Below are 19,867 nucleotides of genomic sequence, written 5' to 3'. Positions count from 1 at the left end.
TTCTAAACTTGTCTATAACAGTACTGTAAACGATTTTATGTTTATTGTAGAGATTACTGGAACATCATAACTATATTACCATTATACAAGTAATAAAGCTGCAGGGTGTGACTCATCTCCTGCCAAAGCGAGTATATAATTGAATTCAAAACTAATTACCTCTTTTGTAATAGCTTTATTCTTTCTCTCTCTTAATATAATTCATTACATTTGAGAACTTCTGCATAATACTTACCAGTTAACATACAATTATTGCAGTTGAGCATCAAAAGGATTATTAGCATTTAAGAATATTACAAGCTTGCCATTTGTTTTAAATCATCAAATCCATATCTATCCCCCACACGTTGTCCTTATTATAGTTACGGGTTACACATATTCATGGTTCCATATTAGCATAAAAATGCCACTCTCAACCACTTAGGATTACTAATGGAGGTGTAGGTCTGATCTCATACTGTTCTTTTATAACACTAAATATTTTTCACTGTTAAATTGTGTTACTTATAGAACTGTGTTTTGAGATGTAAATTCTGTAGTTTTGAAAATATAAAGTTAATTTGGAATGTAATTTCCGTCATTTCACCTCCTTCTATCTTAGGAATTAAAAACTTATTTATAACAGTGCTTTTTCTTGCAGGTTATTGCAATTTCATAAATGGTACACAAAAACTCTGAAAATACCGGTTAAAAAGAGCTAAAAACCCCTATGTATTCTACTACTTACAAGATTTATTCCTGCGCTCAACTTCATATCTCATTTTTATCTCGCAAACATTGATTCGTCAAATGGTTAGAATGTTTTATGCAATATTGGGAAACGACCTACTGGAGTGAATTTTAATCGGTGCGGAGTGTTGGGCGGCAGGTGACAAGAACCATATGGAAAAGTGCACCTGGAACACGAAGCGCTCGCATATCAAGCATTTGAAAGTTTTACAATGTATTTGAAAATACACACACACACACACACACACACACGCGCGCGTATATATATATGGAAAGTAAATTGCACCCTCTCTTAACTTTTTTATTTCAGATATATAAAATCTGTTTTCGGTCATCTTACTAGCTACAAAGGGCTCCACCATTAATTATAGTTCTGAAGTTTTTTACCCTCAGGGGAAAGAGAGGTGGAGATTAACTTAAAGTGTTCAGATAGTTCTTATAGCCTTGTAAAATATCATTTTAAAGGCCTTCATAAGTAAATAAAGATACACTGAAAGACTTTAATTCGGTCCACTCTACACGAAATGGCAGCCCCAAACGTAACTGGGAATTATTGTCATTCATAACATATAGACTAATGGCTAATTAAACAAATAATGAAAAATTAGTTTACACAAAACTTAGTTGGGAATTTGCAGATAAGTATTGTAGTATTAGGGAGGGAGTAGTTGGGGAAACTAATACCCCAACGTTGGGGAGCGTAACGTAGCGTGTGAAAGGGGAAAGTGCTTCGGCCGTAGTTTTTAAACCATGCACTACGATTATCAGGTACCTGTTTTCATTTGATAAAATCATCAAATCGAGCTTAGAGTCGAATATGAACACTACCTATACGAGGAACTGTGGAGTTGATCTCAGGCCGACCTCTTCAACCCTACTTTAGTGATTGTCTGCTGATTTCCCAAGACACTAACGAAGCGGTCTTCAGCCAGAACAGATATGGCGTTTCCCGTGGCTTATCTGAATGAGGACTTCAAGAGTAACTCTACAATGCCTGCTACCTGACTGTTGCCGGGGGCTGCCCTGAATTACCTTCCAATCTTGTATATGACCTACGTTGGTGGTGTAGTAGAGGGTGATATTACATCCACTGTGAAATGTTACCCTCCATTGTGGACAGGGGTCCTGAACTAAGCTCTAATACTGTCTGCGATAGGCTATACAATTTCGTATCGGTTTACCATATATGTGATGTATGATGCCGAACCGACTCACCTGAGTAACTCACCTGGTTAACCTACTACTGAGTGACTCACTTTAAACCACTACGAGTCACGGCACTTCATTCATTCTAAAGTTCTTCCCCTTAATTGCTGCAGCCGCAAGGGTGCAGGGGATCGTCATAATGAGATAACTGTTCACATGATAAGTCACTGCTTCCCTACTACGGCCAAGCCTGTAAGTTTATATTTGCTGTATTATAGATCTAAATTGTTGATTTATTGCTAATGCTAATTTTGTATATATTTATAGGACAAACATTATATTAGTTATTAATACCACAACTTATATAATGCATATTTTCTTACATTTAATACATCTAGTGTCTGTATAATAGTCTATTAGGGTTGTTGATATAAAAAATGAAGGCAAATTATTTTTTTTTCTCTTTTTTTAAAAAAAGGAGAGACCGGTCCCCTTTTAAGCCTTATTCTGTTCGTCCTCATGGGCCACTGCCCTGTGCGAGGATCTTATCAAACAGAATAAGGGGGAGAGTCGATACAGTACGAGGTTGATGGTACTGATAAAAAGTGCAACGGTCACAGACAGGATTTAAACCTGCGCTATCTTTAACTCAGACCCAAAGTCCAACGACTTAGACCGCTCGGCCATCGGCACTCCCCATAATCGGCATATTTTAAAATGTGTATGAGGCTTTAAAATATATGATTAAACTATTCTGAGTATTGTTTTCTTAAAATTTTCCTACTATATTATTATTTATTAGTTTACAGAAAGATCCAAACAATATTTTTATTAGTTAACACAACAGATTTTTTTAAATAATATTCATGATGTCACATATTAGTAAGAATAATAAAATGAAATTTAAGAAGAATTATTAGATAGTATTTATAGTTTCAGACATTGTAATTGCAGTTTTAATGATACGTCTATTTAATACATGTTCGATATCATAAAAATAAAATTGTGTGGTTAGTTTTCGTCATTAAAAACACAATTCTCAGCATAAAATAATGGAATAAAAGAAGGGAACATAATTTATATGTACTGGGAGCGGTTGTCGGCTCGCTCATTGTTTCCTTTTGGCAAGCGCCAGACGCCGTCACAATATTATCCCACTGGACAGTTGTCACTCAAGGGTACACATGATTCGGGTGCCAAGAGTTCTTAGGTAACATTTGTGTGAAGTTGTTTAATGATATGTATTAACACGACATTTAAAAAAACAAAATTACTAAAATATTTCTGTAGCAATATACATAAATGGCGGTTGATTACATTAGCTGCCTTATTATAATATTATTATAATTATAAAGATCCAATAAAAAACCTGATTTAATTCTTTTTAAGTAGCTTTCTTCAATTGTTGCCATTTATGGCAGTTATTATTTATGGTGAGGTGTGGCAAACTAGTATTTCATTTTTAAATCCAGTTATAAGCAGTTTTAAGTAACATTTTTATCATCACGTTACTATTAATTATTGCCTACCGATACTCACTATAAATTTTGTGACGAAAATAACACTATTTTGGCCGATTGTCCTCTGTATAGGAATGATATTAAAAATAAATTAGTTTACATTTTCTCATTCGTTTATTTAATCGCGCCCCATATTCCTATGTGTTTATATTCCAGTAGTATCTCGTTTTACACTGTATAAACTACTGTGTCAATAGTAAGAGATTGGACACACAAACTCTGAAAAGAATTAAATTAGCAAATTACACAGCAGCAATCACGTGACGCTGCTGCATCAATCAATCAAAAACTGATTTGGTTTTGACGCATACGGTTTACTGTTACTTGAAAGAACTGTCAATAACAGTGCTAGCACAGTTTGGCACAACTGGTATAAACTTTAAATAAATATAGTACATTTTCTACTTATACTATCTTTAGTTTGTCTGGATCAATGCGATTTTCTTTTTATTGTGTACAAAATATACCTGTCAGTAAAATATAAGGTTATTACGTGATATAAAATAAATAAAAGCTATATTAGTGTAAACATAATTTATCCTAATAAATTAAAAAATATTTTCTTGTTTATATTTTGCAATAATGTCACTATATCTTTCACATCTCAATACATTCTTGTTTGTCTTATCACAGGATCATGATGACAAATCGATGGTTAGACGTGTGATTGTTTGCTTTACCAGCAAAACTTACAAAGGTTCTTTGTATCATTTTTAATTTTAAATCATAACTAAGGAATGATGAAAATACATTTTTTGTACGTTCAAACAAAATCAAAAGGAAATTTAAATGTATGAAAACTTTCTTACGACATGTCTGTGCATGCAGACACCTTTGAACTGGGTACTTAAAAAAGTAACATATTCATTTATTAACGATTTCAGTAACTCAATTCCGCTTTTCCGTTAAAACCCCTTACTGCAACTATAATATCAAAATGTTATGTAAATCAGGTTAGACTCAATTAAAATGTTTTATTATAGCTTATTTTAGTACTTTTTTACTTTTGCAAGCCAAGGTTTGCGGTTAAGACGTCAATATATATTGAATTACCACACTATTATTTAAAACTATTTTCAAAATAGAAGATCTCTGTAGATCATAAGTGGAAAAGGGAAAAGTACAGATCCTAACGAAAAACATAACGGATCTTTTCATGATATTATATAATCATAATGTTTTCAAATACAATGATACAATGAAATATGCTCTGGTGCCCAAACTGACACGTATTTTTGTAAAATGCACAAACACCACCAAGAAATATACGTTATATAATGTATAAGTGGTAATTGTGACTTTGAGTTACAAAGATATGTTATAAGCATATTTCACATAAAATGATTTAGCAGATTTTGTATGCAAAATAAAACTAACATATCTGGGCCAAACTAGGGATAAAGTTATAATAAACTGATTTTTATCATAGTTTGCTTTCGATTTAGTTTTATATTAAGTTTAAATAAAAAACTTTTAAACGAAGACAAAGGAAATAAGGTAATATAAAATAAAGATAAACATCAGCCATACTTTATTCAGATAACAATTACCGGGAATAAGCCTTGTTGCAAGGTGAGTGCTCTCCCTATAATTTCCCTCTCCTTGTAACTACTATCGTAGCGTTCCCCTTTCATCCCTTTTGTCGGCTTCCATCCTGTTGATACATTTTCATAAAATCCCTTTTAATAGGACATATAAAGAACATAAAAATAATCAATACTCTAAAGTTAATATTTCATCAAAAATATTATAAATACATGCTTATACATTATTTGTAACCAACAACCTATGATCTTTTACAATAAATTTTGAAAACCATGTTATATCGATTAGAAAATAATATTGAATGTTCATAAATAATGTAAAGTAAGGAGATTTTCAATATCTTTGTTATCAGTAAAATAGGATTATGAGACATGCCAGATCAGTGAACTGTTTATGTTTTTGGGAATTGGGTTTCTTATTAACAGTTTCTCATGTAGTATTGTTCAGATTTACATAAATATGTGCTGTAAGAGGTGTGTATACATTAAGAAGATAAAAGCACAAACCATTTACTGTCCTGAAAGTAGTTGTGTAATGTGTAAAATCCTAGTTACAATTCATTACATCCTTGACGCAGATAAACACGCTCTGGTGCTTGTAGTTATTTAATACGTATTTATTAGACAATGACACTTGGATTAATCCAAATAACATATATTCCACTGTATTTCTAGTTTATATTCGTAAGCCTATATTTTTTTATAATGCCGAATTATGAAGAAGATATTTGATTATTTCTGACGTCTTTCCATTTCGTAAGATTTTTACATTTAATTGGATGACACAATTACGTAATCATTACCAAGATTCATGTACAGTATACATTCTTATAAATAGCTTGTATTAATTTCTGACATCTATAAAACTTAATGGATACAAAGCAGAAAATCTATAAAATCTTTCATAATAAATAATTGAGTATTAGCGAAGCCTTTTATTTTAATAGAATCCTCGCATATTTATATTTAAAACGTGTCTCTGATGATGAAGATACGCAAACATGTGCCTATTCAACGCAGTGATCATTACCACGTGTTTAATAACAATCTCGGTCAGTAGAGGGGTATTTACACAGAACCATAATCATGTCAGTATATTTAGTAATAACCTCAGTCAGTGTACGGGTACTTACCCAATCCCACGACCACGTCATTGTGTTTAATAACAGTCTCAATCAGTATAGAGTACTTACTCAGCACTACCACTATGTTCATATTTTTAATAAACATCTCGGTCAGTATTTACTGTAGACGTATCTTATGGAAATGCTTAATAAACAAATCAAAAAGTAAGGGGGTTTCTACTTAATGTTATAATATAACATTAAGTAGAAACCCCCTTACTTTTTGACAACTATACAAACGTTTTAAGTGTATGCAATAACAAGCAGCAATAGGAGCACACACTGTAACTGGCGTAATTTATTACTGATTTTAAACTTGCTATAACAATAGCACTTAATTTGGATGAGTTTTACAATGAGTAAATTATATAAAATGTAAATGAATCGTCTTAAATATACATTATTACAATATTATAGAACTAACAGATTAGATGTAAGTACTTCTATTTGAAGCTTAAAACGCTTACAATTTTCAAACATTAGGGTATATAATAATTTTTCTTTTTGAAGCAAAGTTACTATAAATTGCTTTTTAGAAACAACTGTTGTACTTTACTTGAGTAAAATGTTCTATATAAAGAATTTTGGAACATGCTGAACAAATGTGCGGAAATTAAAATTTACTTATTTATTAGAGCCGAATAAAAAACCTATTTAAGTAACACAAATTCAGTATTCCTACATCACGTTTAGTTCGTGTTACTTAAAAGTTAGAAAACTGTTTAATATTGGTAGGTACAGCATAAATGACCTAATCTCAAAAGAGCGTGAAATATAAACTATTTTAAACATATTTAAACAGCAACAGAATCCCAAATTATATAAATTTAGTTAATTAAAATTAAAATTAAATTTTATTTCCCATAAATATACCTAATTGATAGTAAATGTGTTCTATAAATAAACTAAACGTTAAACATAGAATTTAAATATCCTGCTAAGTAACTTACTGTCTTGTGTGTGTGTGTGTGTGTGTGTGTGTGTGTGTGTGTGTGTGTGTGTGTGTGTGTGTGTGTGTGTGTGTGTGTGTGTGTGTGTGTGGTGTGTGTGTGTGTGTGTGTGTGTGTGTGTGTGTGTGTGTGTGTGTGTGTGTGTGTGTGTGTGTGTGTGTGTGTGTGTGTGTGTGTGTGTGTGTGTGTGTGTGTGTGTGTGTGTGTGTGTGTGTGTGTGTGTGTGTGTGTGTGTGTGTGTGTGTGTGTGTGTGTGTGTGAAAAAGATCCTACACATAGTTGTATTAAAGCTGCATGTTACAAATTCAGGTTTTATTTATAATGAATAAACTCCATTATTATTCCTTTACAGAGTCTGGTATGGCAAACTGACACAAAGCTTGTAAGATGAATGAATTATTTATAAGTCAGCATCTAGCAGTGCGCCATGTCACGTTGAGGCTTCTGTGTGATTAGAGATTGTCAATTAATGAATATTAAGTTATATATACCGGAAAATAAGTTTCTACGAAAATAATCAATAATACAGTAAAGAAATATTCCTTTTAATAATCGTATATTTAGGTCTAAAACACATCTCTGAAATTCTGCATGACCTTATGAGCTGCTTTCTAGATTCATTCAGAACACATGGAGCACAGTCCGTGTGCTCATTAATCGAATTTTATCTTCCCTGAGCACTCAAAAAGTGTTCGGTATGTTAGTAGAAAGTTGTGATGAACACCAGATGCCTTTAAAACCATTATTATTATCTGACGCTTTGCAGATTCATAACAATTTCAAGCAAACGTAGCAATTACAACAATACAGAGAGAACATTACCTTATTGTATTTTTATATATTTAATTATGAGACTTACGTAGACGTATTAAAATTCATAAATTATATGTTATCATATTGTATGTTGTTATCATATACAGAGTGATACAAAAAGAATACCACAACTTTAGAAATTTATAACTCTGCAGAGAATAAAAGGAGAGCTAAACACTATACGTCGGTGAATTAAGGAAGCTCTAAAGTTTAATTTAGTTGCTCATTTGTTAACTTGAGGCGCTTTTGACAAGGCATCAGTGTCAGTTGATGCTAAGATGGCTACTAATAAACAGAAAGCTTTTTGTGTTACTGAGTACGGCAGAAGTGATTCAACGGCAGTTGTTCAGTGTGCATTTCGAACGAAATATGGTGTTCAACCTCCCGGTAGGTGGTGTATCAAACGTTGGTATAAACAGTTTATAGATAATGGGTGTTTGTGCAAAGGGAAAAGTTCTGGACGGCCGCGCATGAGTGATGGAAATGTAGCACGCATACAGCAAGCATTTGTTCGCAGCCCAGGTAAATCGACTCGAAGAGTTACCAGAGAGCTGCAACTTCCACAAACAACTGTATGGAGAGTCCTACGAAAAAGGTTAGTAATGAAACCTTATCGTCTGAAATTGCTTCAAGCCCTTTCTGCAGCTGATAAGATCAAAAGAACCGATTTCTGTGAGTTTATTCTTGCTCAAATGGAAGCAAATGAATCTTTCGTTTCGAAGTTTGTGTTTAGTGATGAAACTACTTCCCACACTAACGGGAAAGTCAACCAGCACAATGTCCATATATGGGGCACTGATAATCCGCAGAAAACAATTGAGTATGAACGTGACTCACCTAAGGTGAACGTTTTCTGTGCATTTAAGCCAATAAAGTGTTTGGTCCCTTTTTATTCGAAGGTGCTACTGTAACTGGACTACAGTATCTGGAGATGTTGGAGAATTAGCTGTTCCCTCAGCTCGAACAAGAAGCATAACAATTCATATTTCAGCAAGATGGAGTGCCAACACATTGGCACTTATCTGTCCGTGACTACCTGAACGTCAACTACCCGAGGCAATGGATCGGCCGCCAGGCAGCCCGCGACAGAGCTCTTCATCACTGGCCTCCAAGAAACCCTGACCTTACCCCCAGTGATTTTTTCTTATAGGGGTATGTAATGGATATGGTGTTTTGGCCACCTCTCCCAGCCACCATTAATGATTTCAAACAAGAAATAACCCAGCTATCCAAAGTGTTACGCCTGATATGCTACTGAGATTGTGTAATGAGTTGAAGTATCAGGTTTTTTGCTCGAGTGTCTGGAGGGAGTCATATTGAACATCTTTGTACTTGTTTTTGAGTGAAAAAATTCCTTTTAATACTCTTTGTAATGATGTATAGGTGTGTAGGTTTAACTATTTGTCTAAAAATATATTTTGTTGAACATAATAATTTATATCTAAATAGCTGGTTCCCGCGTCTTCGCACGCTTTTCATGAGCTTGGCCCGTGCATGAGCATTTCTGGTTTAAGTGAATTTCCAACGCCGATTTAGAGTTTGCCTTCTTGCCACGATCAACAAAATCTGTAAAAATTGTATCTTGATATTCATCGTACACGTATATGTAGGTACTTTATTCTAAAGTGGTCTAGCACTCAAGCTTTAAGTTCATCCAGAAATGTATTTTAAAAACAAATATACATAATAACTTAGCGCCTTCAAACAGGGTTAGGCTATTATACGTTACTGTCTCGTAATTGCAGTTTATAATGTGCAGGAGCTTTGAAAACTTTTATCTTTTACAGCGCTGCCTGGTGGCGACTTACATCAATGGGCATAGCTTATAAACCTTCTCCGTGAAAAAACACATTTACAAATTAATTTTCAAAATGATCGGTCATATAGTTTACGATTCCATAAAGGACAAACACAAAAACTATTATTTATACAATATATGTATATATATATAGATGAAAAGTAATTTTGCTCCACAGCTTCTTTTCCTAGCCGCATTAGTACGATAATAAATTCCGGTAACTATCTGGAATTTTTCTAAAGGTTCTCATTCAAGATTCTTAACGTTTTTTCCAATGTGTTTCTATATAAATTTACAATATCAATTAAAGCCAAAGTTTCCTTAATATTAACCATTTTATTTTCAGTTTAGTCAAAGAGTTCATAATAATAAATCTTTCAGCTATAGTTTATCTCAAAGACATAAGGTACGGTTGCATATGTATAATCCACCAAAAGTCGAATAGGAACATTGTCCATGAGCACCTCGAGCACGTCTTTTAAATGATTTACGCTGGGAATCATGGTTTTTCAATAACTTATGTCTTCCTAAATAAAAAAATCATAGTTTTTGGTACATTTATTTATCTTTCTTAGAAAGACATTAAATTTGTGCTTTAAGTACATTTATTTTGTCATTTGTTATGAAATGTTCAACTTTATCTATATAATCTATTTTGTACATTACGACGGTTTAGTGTCCTTTGTCTACCTTATATAACACCGCATTAGGATTTAATAATTTCGTTTTAATGCTTTTAAAATTCATGTATTAGAATGAAAAATACATCATAAGGACTGACTATTCTGTTCTTTTCATTTAGTTTCCTAATTAATAATATTATACTCATAGAATTTCTGGAACCATTACCTCGTAAGGTTTTAAAGCACATACAGTATTAATAAAATTAAGGTACTGAACAAAACTTTTCTTCTCAATTTCAAGAGGCTATGTTTTTTCCTGTATCCAACACTAAAATTTCATTTTTATGAAAATAAGTATTATTTGTATTTATAGCTCTCGGATTAAACTCAAAATCACTGGAATACGGCTTCAGGTAATGCTTTTGTTCATTTATAAGTTTAAAACACTTTTCTGTAAAATTGGATTTTATTCCTATGAATTATACTCCTTGAGCTAACAATATTTTCAATTAAGTTTTATAGTTCTGCTGGTTGGGCGCAATCAGCAAATTCCCTTTTTCTTAGTAAGGGCATGTATAAGTAGCTATTTTTCCAATATAGAAATTTTATCTGGTTCTTAAATTCTGATACTAATAAAGAAACGTGTATAATATTTTCGGTTCAATCATAAGCAAGAGAACATGTTCTAGCAGATTAAAACTCTAAATAATAACAGATAAAGCAAGTTAGTGCTACGTACGTATCGTGCACAGAAACGGTTGTCACCGCTCAGTATTTCTGCCACACAATTCTCATATGGATGCAAGGTCTGTTATCTTGTAACGTCAAATCCCATATTATATTACTTTGCCAAAGCTGTATACGCAGGCGTTCCTTAAAATAAAAAATATATTGTACAACTCTTTGGTAACTAAGCGTGGATTTCATAAATGATCTAAGTTAAACAATTTAGTGCTATGAATCGTCCTATTATGAGTACAACCAGAGCATATTACAATATTTATGTTATTGATTTATGAAAGTGTACCGTTTTTATAGCACATATTTTAAATTTATATGGAGCTAATACTTTATAAATTAAACAACTTTTCGGAAATACTTGGTTTATTCCGAAATTCAAGTTTACCAAAAAAATTACGAAGTTTACAAACTTTTGATTCGATTTTCTTCAAGACTTCACACAATCGAACAAATCTAATTAAGAGTCTGATTAAAAATGAATTAAAATTAAAATGAAACTAAAAATTTATACTTCTCAAAAAAATGGTTTAAATTAACAAAATAAAATAAAACTTCTCTTCTCAAAATACTCAAAATCAATATAACACAAAACTTGATATTAACTTTATGACCAAAATTTAATTCACAATACTTCAAAAAATGTAATTAATTCTCAGACTCTGAAAGATGGGAAACTTTAGAAATTTTAATTACAACAGTATAAAAAATCAAAGATATTAACTAAACGCTGGTACGGGACTTACTACTTTGAAGATTACGGAGGCTGATAGGGATTTAATACGCACTGAAGAAAAATTAAAAAAACTTGAATTAAATTTACACGCGATAAAAAATGGAATTACTCTAAATCCCACACTATAGGGTTAGAGGAAGAGCTGCGATTCTCAACAGGACCTTGTCGTCGTGGCTTCAAGACTCGAACTGAATCCTCCAGCGAGCCGGGAGGAACGCATCACCCGATACGTCACTGACCGATCAGCTGATTGCCGGTCCAACTGAACAAACAAAGTCCCCGCACCGCGTCTAGTTAATAAGAGCTTACTTCCTACCGCGATTCAGCATAAATGAATTTGAACTATGGTACATATTTTCCCTAGCCCGAAGCTGCAATCACGGTAGGAAGTAGGCTCTTATTAACTAGACGCGGTGCGGGGACTTTGTTTGTTCAGTTGGACCGGCAATCAGCTGATCGGTCAGTGACGTATCGGGTGATGCGTTCCTCCCGGCTCGCTGGAGGATTCAGTTCGAGTCTTGAAGCCACGACGACAAGGTCCTGTTGAGAATCGCAGCTCTTCCTCTAACCCTATAGTGTGGGATTTAGAGTAATTCCATTTTTATTTTAAAATAATTTTCTTAAAATAAATCAAATATTCCAAACTCACAATATTATTCTAAGTCCTCAGTCTTACACACTACACAAAATTATGCAGGTTTATACACAATGTTCAAGTTCATACAAGTCTTATACAAGTCTTATACAAGTTACACACACTTACAGGTATCAGACAAGTTTATGCAAGTTTACAAGTTCTTTCCTGTAAATAACCTGTTGTACAAGTTTATGCTCAAAAAGAAACAGCAGAGTGGCGCAAATTATGTACCGTTTTTATAGCACATATTTTAAATTTATATGGAGCTAATACTTTATAAATTAAACAACTTTTCGGAAATACTTGGTTTATTCCGAAATTCAAGTTTACCAAAAAAATTAACAAAGTTTACAAACTTTTGATTCGATTTTCTTCAAAACTTCACACAATCGAACAAATCTAATTAAGAGTCTGATTAAAAATGAATTAAAATTAAAATGAAACTAAAAATTTATACTTCTCAAAAAATGGTTTAAATTAACAAAATAAAATAAAAGTTCTCTTCTCAAAATACTCAAAATCAATATAACACAAAACTTGATATTAACTTTATGACCAAAATTTAATTCACAATACTTCAAAAAATGTAATTAATTCTCAGACTCTGAAAGATGGGAAACTTTAGAAATTTTAATTACAACAGTATAAAAAATCAAAGATATTAACTAAACGCTGGTACGGGACTTACTACTTTGAAGATTACGGAGGCTGATAGGGATTTAATACGCACTGAAGAAAAATTAAAAAACTTGAATTAAATTTACACGCGATAAAAAATGGAATTACTCTAAATCCCACACTATAGGGTTAGAGGAAGAGCTGCGATTCTCAACAGGACCTTGTCGTCGTGGCTTCAAGACTCGAACTGAATCCTCCAGCGAGCCGGGAGGAACGCATCACCCGATACGTCACTGACCAATCAGCTGATTGCCGGTCCAACTGAACAAACAAAGTCCCCGCACCGCGTCTAGTTAATAAGAGCCTACTTCCTACCGCGATTCAGCATAAATGAATTTGAACTATGGTACATATTTTCCCTAGCCCGAAGCTGCAATCACGGTAGGAAGTAGGCTCTTATTAACTAGACGCGGTGCGGGGACTTTGTTTGTTCAGTTGGACCGGCAATCAGCTGATCGGTCAGTGACGTATCGGGTGATGCGTTCCTCCCGGCTCGCTGGAGGATTCAGTTCGAGTCTTGAAGCCACGACGACAAGGTCCTGTTGAGAATCGCAGCTCTTCCTCTAAATCCCACACTATAGGGTTAGAGGAAGAGCTGCGATTCTCAACAGGACCTTGTCGTCGTGGCTTCAAGACTCGAACTGAATCCTCCAGCGAGCCGGGAGGAACGCATCACCCGATACGTCACTGACCGATCAGCTGATTGCCGGTCCAACTGAACAAACAAAGTCCCCGCACCGCGTCTAGTTAATAAGAGCCTACTTCCTACCGCGATTCAGCATAAATGAATTTGAACTATGGTACAAAAGATTAAACATTATTAGTCACATTATCAGTATTATTGTGTAAGTTGTTGCAAGGAAAGTAGGTGCTTGGGCCCAGTGTGTTGTAATGGTAGAGTCTATCAAACATCACTCCTGAGAAGTTTCTACACTACGTGTGCGACATTAAGTTGGACGTCCTTTCCCTAAATCTTTTTATCCTTTTATTGACATTTAGAAGTTTGTCCCTTAGACCTTTTAAAGCGTCAATAACTTATAATCTCTAGTCTTAATAACGGTGTTCCATTCACAATAAGTCTGGGGCTACAATTTTAAGAGTCAATATATCGTTACTAGTGATAAAGTAGAACATTTGTCGACAAAATACCCACGGAACAAGTAGGTGGAATTAAGCACATTTACAGAGGATCTTTCTAGTAGGCAGGGTCAAAATTTATCATAGCGTTGAATTATGAATGTAATTCGAGTGCCGGATTATGTTAAATAGGTTCGTGTTTTAATAGACTGCATGCCCGCAAGAACGCGAACAGCATTGTATAGGCAGCGCTAGGATCTCAAATCTTGATGTGGTTGTAATAAGCCTGAAAGTTATTGATAAATATATATATGATATTCAGAAAATATCGCAATACATAAATTTGAACAATCACACAAGTTTCATCGTATAACATTTTTATACATAGATGTAAAAGAAGAAAAACTAATTAAACTGGAATTTTATTGTCATAAAAATGGTGACAACATTTGATTTTAGAGGATGTTAAGGTTACTAAAAGTTTATTAAGTGAAAATTTCAATGCAACCTAACTTAGCAATTAAGAGGAAGGATTTAATATCTGTCCGTCTGTCTTTCTGAATGCTGAACGAAAAATAACTGACAAAAAACCAGAAATTTTGGATTAATTTAAATTTTTAAATTGAGAAAACTGAGTTTTATGACAGCGCATGTCTAAGCATGGAATTTGTCTCAGCGTTATTGGATACTGTCTCTCAGTAGGCAACTTCTCTACTGTACGTCAATAGATCGTCTCAAAACTGAGCTATAAATTTGAATTTTCACGTGCAACCTTAGCGAAAACTATTACGCGACACGTGGTGTAGCGAACGCCTACCATTTTCAGATTTTTGTGTACAAATATTTTGGTTTAGACTTATTAAACTCTTTTAGCGTTATAAACCATTAGTTTTGACATCACATAATCACATTTAGAATAATAATAAATCTATATTTATAAAAAGGTCAATAATAGTCCCAATGTCTTAACGTAAAATATAAATATTGATTAAACTTTTGTAATTTCAGCTTACATTTCAGTTCAGTTAAGATGTACAAAAATACATTGTGAAGACACTGAATAATACATGTATGTATACATTTTAATTAATATTATTTTATTTTCATGTATGATCTATTTAGTAATAAATATAATCAACATCAGAAAACATAAAAGCAAAATTGGAATATGACCTTGGTATTGTAGGGAGCGGTGAAACTGTAATATTGCTACGTGAACAACATACAGTATTAGAAGGTTCTTTGTTGAACTTCAGTCTGCATATGGATACAATCAAATACCTACAAGTTCCTTTTATATTCCTGTGGTAACGGAGCATTTACGTGTGTCGAAAATGCTTATAGGAACGTTTTACTGAAATTTTCATTTTGAGAGATACAACTGAAATTTTGGAACATTCAATGCTCTATAAGTTATCTAAAACCTTGTAAATTCTGTTTATTCATCCCACAACTGAAATGTTAGACATATTTTGAATGTAAATGTTTATAATAATGAACAAAATTTAAAATATACAAACCCCTAAAACATTTAATAAAATTAATGTGGTACTTTTACAAATAACAATAAAAAGATTTAACTATAAATAGAGTGAATAAAAAATACTTTGTAAGAAAGAGACTCAGATTTTCTCTACAAATATCGATAACGGTTTATATACGACATTGAAGCATTGTATTAGTGTATTCATCAGTATGTATCAATACGAATTATTCCTGGTTTATTATTACTGGTGTAACAAATTCATCTATCCTCTAGACAAATCAGATGAATAGTATTGGATAGCTAATGCAAAACGCTGAGATATTCCCTGCAGTATATCCCACTCTGATTAAGCCAAATCCCTAAAGACACTGACGGAAACGCTTGCACTACAACTGGTGATTCTACAATGAGATAAAATAAAAATTAATAACTAAAAGAAATTTGTCTATTAGTTTAATATAAATAATTATTAGTAATAGGTATAAATACATACGCTATCATAAAAATATTTAAAGTTCATTAAGGTGTAATCTTAGAAAACCAGTTTTATATCATGAAAGTTGGCCTATAAATTCACACTTAGAATATATGTCAATAAATATATAAATTAATAAGTCAAGCATGTTTTTATTTTCAGGAGGAAGAAGGGCACCTACTATCTTCATATATTTATCTGTTGTCATAGAAACTCGTATTAACTTTGTTTCTATACAATAAATTATATTGGGCCAACGGAACTATAATATGAAATTATAAATAAATATTAATATATATATATATATATATATATATATATATATATATATATATATATATATATATATATATTAAATATGTATAAAAAACTTATTACATAAAATTGGTTTTTGGATTGATTGGTCCTTAATAAAATTTTAGCGTAAATAACATTATTTTCATAGCAAAATAAACGTTAATGAAGTTTATACTCTTTTTTGTTAAATAGGATTATTGATGAAAAGTTCAAGTCGACGAAACATGGACTCAATGTACCGTAGAACGAAAATTTCGAATAAATTACAATCTTTATATTACATTGGCTATCACTATTATTTAATTTTGTATTAATTTTAATGATAGTTAATTATATATATTTTATTGTTATATATATATATATATATATAAAACAATAATAATTGCTATATATAAGAAAATAATAATAATAATATTATATATATATATATATATATCTATCTGTGTGTGTGTGTGTGTGTGTGTGTGTGTGTGTGTGTGTGTGTGTGTGTGTGTGTGTGTGTGTGTGTGTGTGTGTGTGTGTGTGTGTGTGTGTGTGTGTGTGTGTGTGTGTGTGTGTGTGTGTGTGTGTGTGTGTGTGTGTGTGTGTGTGTGTGTGTGTGTGTGTGTGTGTGTGTGTGTGTGTGGTGTGTGTGTGTGTGTGTGTGTGTGTGTGTGTGTGTGTGTGTGTGTGTGTGTGTGTGTGTGTGTGTGTGTGTGTGTGTGTGTGTGTGTGTGTGTGTGTGTGTGTGTGTGTGTGTGTGTGTGTGTGTGAACAAGAATAAAAATATAATACAATATAATTAAATATTATTAAAATTAATTGAACTAATGACATATATATATATATATATATATATATATATATATTAATATATATATATATAATTTCAATAAATATTGAATCGCAAAAAGTACTTGCTCCTCCGGGACTCGAACCCGGATCTCTCACTTGCCGGGTGAATGTGCTACCATTACACCACAGAGCCCTCACTTTTTACGATTCAATTATTTTGTATTTGGCCGTTTCTTTCACATATGTGTTTAAATAACAAAACTAACATATGACCGGAAGACCAAATGCCTGTCAAATGACTTCTGTTTACATTCATTAAATTTGTATAAGTGGCAATAGCCTAATTTAATTTCAATAAATATTGAATCGCAAAAAGTACTTGCTCCGCCGGGACTCGAACCCGGATCTCTCACTTGCCGGGTGAATGTGCTACCATTACACCACAGAGCCCTCACTTTTTACGATTCAATTATTTTGTATTTGGCCGTTTCTTTCACATATGTGTTTAAATAACCAAACTAACATATGATCGGAAGACCAAATGCCTGTCAAATGACTTCTGTTTACATTCATTAAATTTGTATAAGTGGCAATAGCCTAATTTAATTTCAATAAATATTGAATCGCAAAAAGTACTTGCTCCGCCGGGACTCGAACCCGGATCTCTCACTTGCCGGGTGAATGTGCTACCATTACACCACAGAGCCCTCACTTTTTACGATTCAATTATTTTGTATTTGGCCGTTTCTTTCACATATGTGTTTAAATAACCAAACTAACATATGATCGGAAGACCAAATGCCTGTCAAATGACTTCTGTTTACATTCATTAAATTAGTATAAGTGGCAATAGCCTAATTTAATTTCAATAAATATTGAATCGCAAAAAGTACTTGCTCCGCCGGGACTCGAACCCGGATCTCTCACTTGCAGGGTGAATGTGCTACCATTACACCACAGAGCCCTCACTTTTTTATATATATATAAACAACAATAAAAATGTGAATTTTTTAATATTATTGAGTGTATCTGCTAATACGCAATATAGTGGAGAAATACAATAAAAATAAATATTTACATGTCAGCTAAAGACAAATTCTATTTTTTTTCTTTGTTTACTTTTAAAAACTTAAAATTACATATTAATTTTGCGTTATTAAAGTGTTTTCTTTCTCATAATAGGATTTTTTAAATATGTAACATATATGTATTGTATGTTTACATACGTAGCATCCACTGAGCTGATAAAAGTAATAAGGCTAGAGGAAATGCTCGTAGAGTATTTTTACACATCACTATAAGTATATAGCTCCTTAAGTCGAGAAGTTGTCAAGCTATGAGCTATGGGAGATTGAAGGTAATATTTGGATACTAAACGGGCGTGTTTGTATCTGCTTGGTTGTAAACACAAACATAGTTTACTACTAAATTTAGTTCCACTGTTACCAAATGAAGTATTTCTACTGCAATGTATAGGACATTATTGTTTCATTCATTTTAGAATTTAAAAGAGTTCATTTATGTCTCAGTAAAACCGGTGATTATATACCATATGTTAGGCCAGAAACTGTTCTTTTATTTATGACGCCAGGCCGGCTCGAATACAACAGTCACAGATCCCCATAGAATCTTTCATAATACACAAATTTTATGTATTATCTTTATTGTCTTCTTGCAGACTGTTGGGCACTTTATATACTTCTCACTCTCAAAGTCATAGTTATTATATAAGAAGTATTAGTCCAGAAGGTATAGTTTTATAACCGTAAATATGTTATAAAATTATCATTAATAATTTTCTAATTTAAAATAATTTGTCACTATAAGGCCTAATCAAATAATATAATTAATTGAAGAAAAAAATGTTCTTGCATATTTACTTATGGTTGTTCTAAATTCACTTACAAATCAAACCAATGGAGTACAGAAACATCAGACCATGATGGGTTGAATAGGTCATAATCCATTGATCCTCTAGGACGGACTATGCCTAATTTCTAACAACATTCAGTCAATAAACCAAATAACAACTATTTCAAGTGTGTGTAAGCTGTAATATAGATCGAGGATCTTTACAGTCAATTATGGAGTATGTAGTGAAGAGATAGTTGATAAATCAAATGACATTTTATTACTTTTTAAGGTGAAAAGTCCTGTGAGAACTGTGAACGGTGAGTGCACTCTCTAGGGCGTCACATCATCCTCAACTAGAAATAGGGCAGATATATGTAAGGGGAGCACTTTTATCAGTACCCTCGACTTAGTACTTGGTTGACTCACCGCTTATTTCACTGTTAAGATCCTTGTTATCTCTTACACCATGGAGAGATAAAGCTAAGAAATATTCACTGTTCTTTTAGTTTTACAAAAAGTGTCTTGATAAACTCTTATTCAAATATTTCTTGAACCAATAATTGTATATCCAATGTTGCTACAAATGTTTTTTTAGTATGATCACGTTCACGTCTTTGGAAGACACATCTTTAATCTAACTGAGTAAATATCACATGGTGAATCTGCTCTTAACTCACCAGAATTTCTGTATTGTCAGAAACACAAAAAACGATAACATGGAACAACTATAAGCAATATTGTTTAAAGTGCTATTTGAATAATAAACAATAAGTTTTTAATATTGTTCAAGACACACCAGTATGCACAGGGCTCACGGATGACATCATATTGTTTTTGAGAGAATAAAGATATTATTAATTGTAAAATA

General features: G+C 32.7%; 1 non-coding gene across 1 annotated transcript; it reads right to left on the bottom strand.

The window, feature by feature from the left end:
• Positions 1-18,038: 18,038 nt before the first annotated feature.
• Trnaa-ugc lies at positions 18,039-18,109 on the bottom strand. Its single transcript has one exon. It is a non-coding gene; the product is annotated as a tRNA-Ala (tRNA).
• Positions 18,110-19,867: the final 1,758 nt, after the last annotated feature.

Source organism: Homalodisca vitripennis, chromosome 3 (assembly GCF_021130785.1).
Source record: "Homalodisca vitripennis isolate AUS2020 chromosome 3, UT_GWSS_2.1, whole genome shotgun sequence".
Classification (NCBI taxonomy): domain Eukaryota; kingdom Metazoa; phylum Arthropoda; class Insecta; order Hemiptera; family Cicadellidae; genus Homalodisca; species Homalodisca vitripennis.
This window is presented reverse-complemented; position numbering and strand designations above follow the sequence as displayed.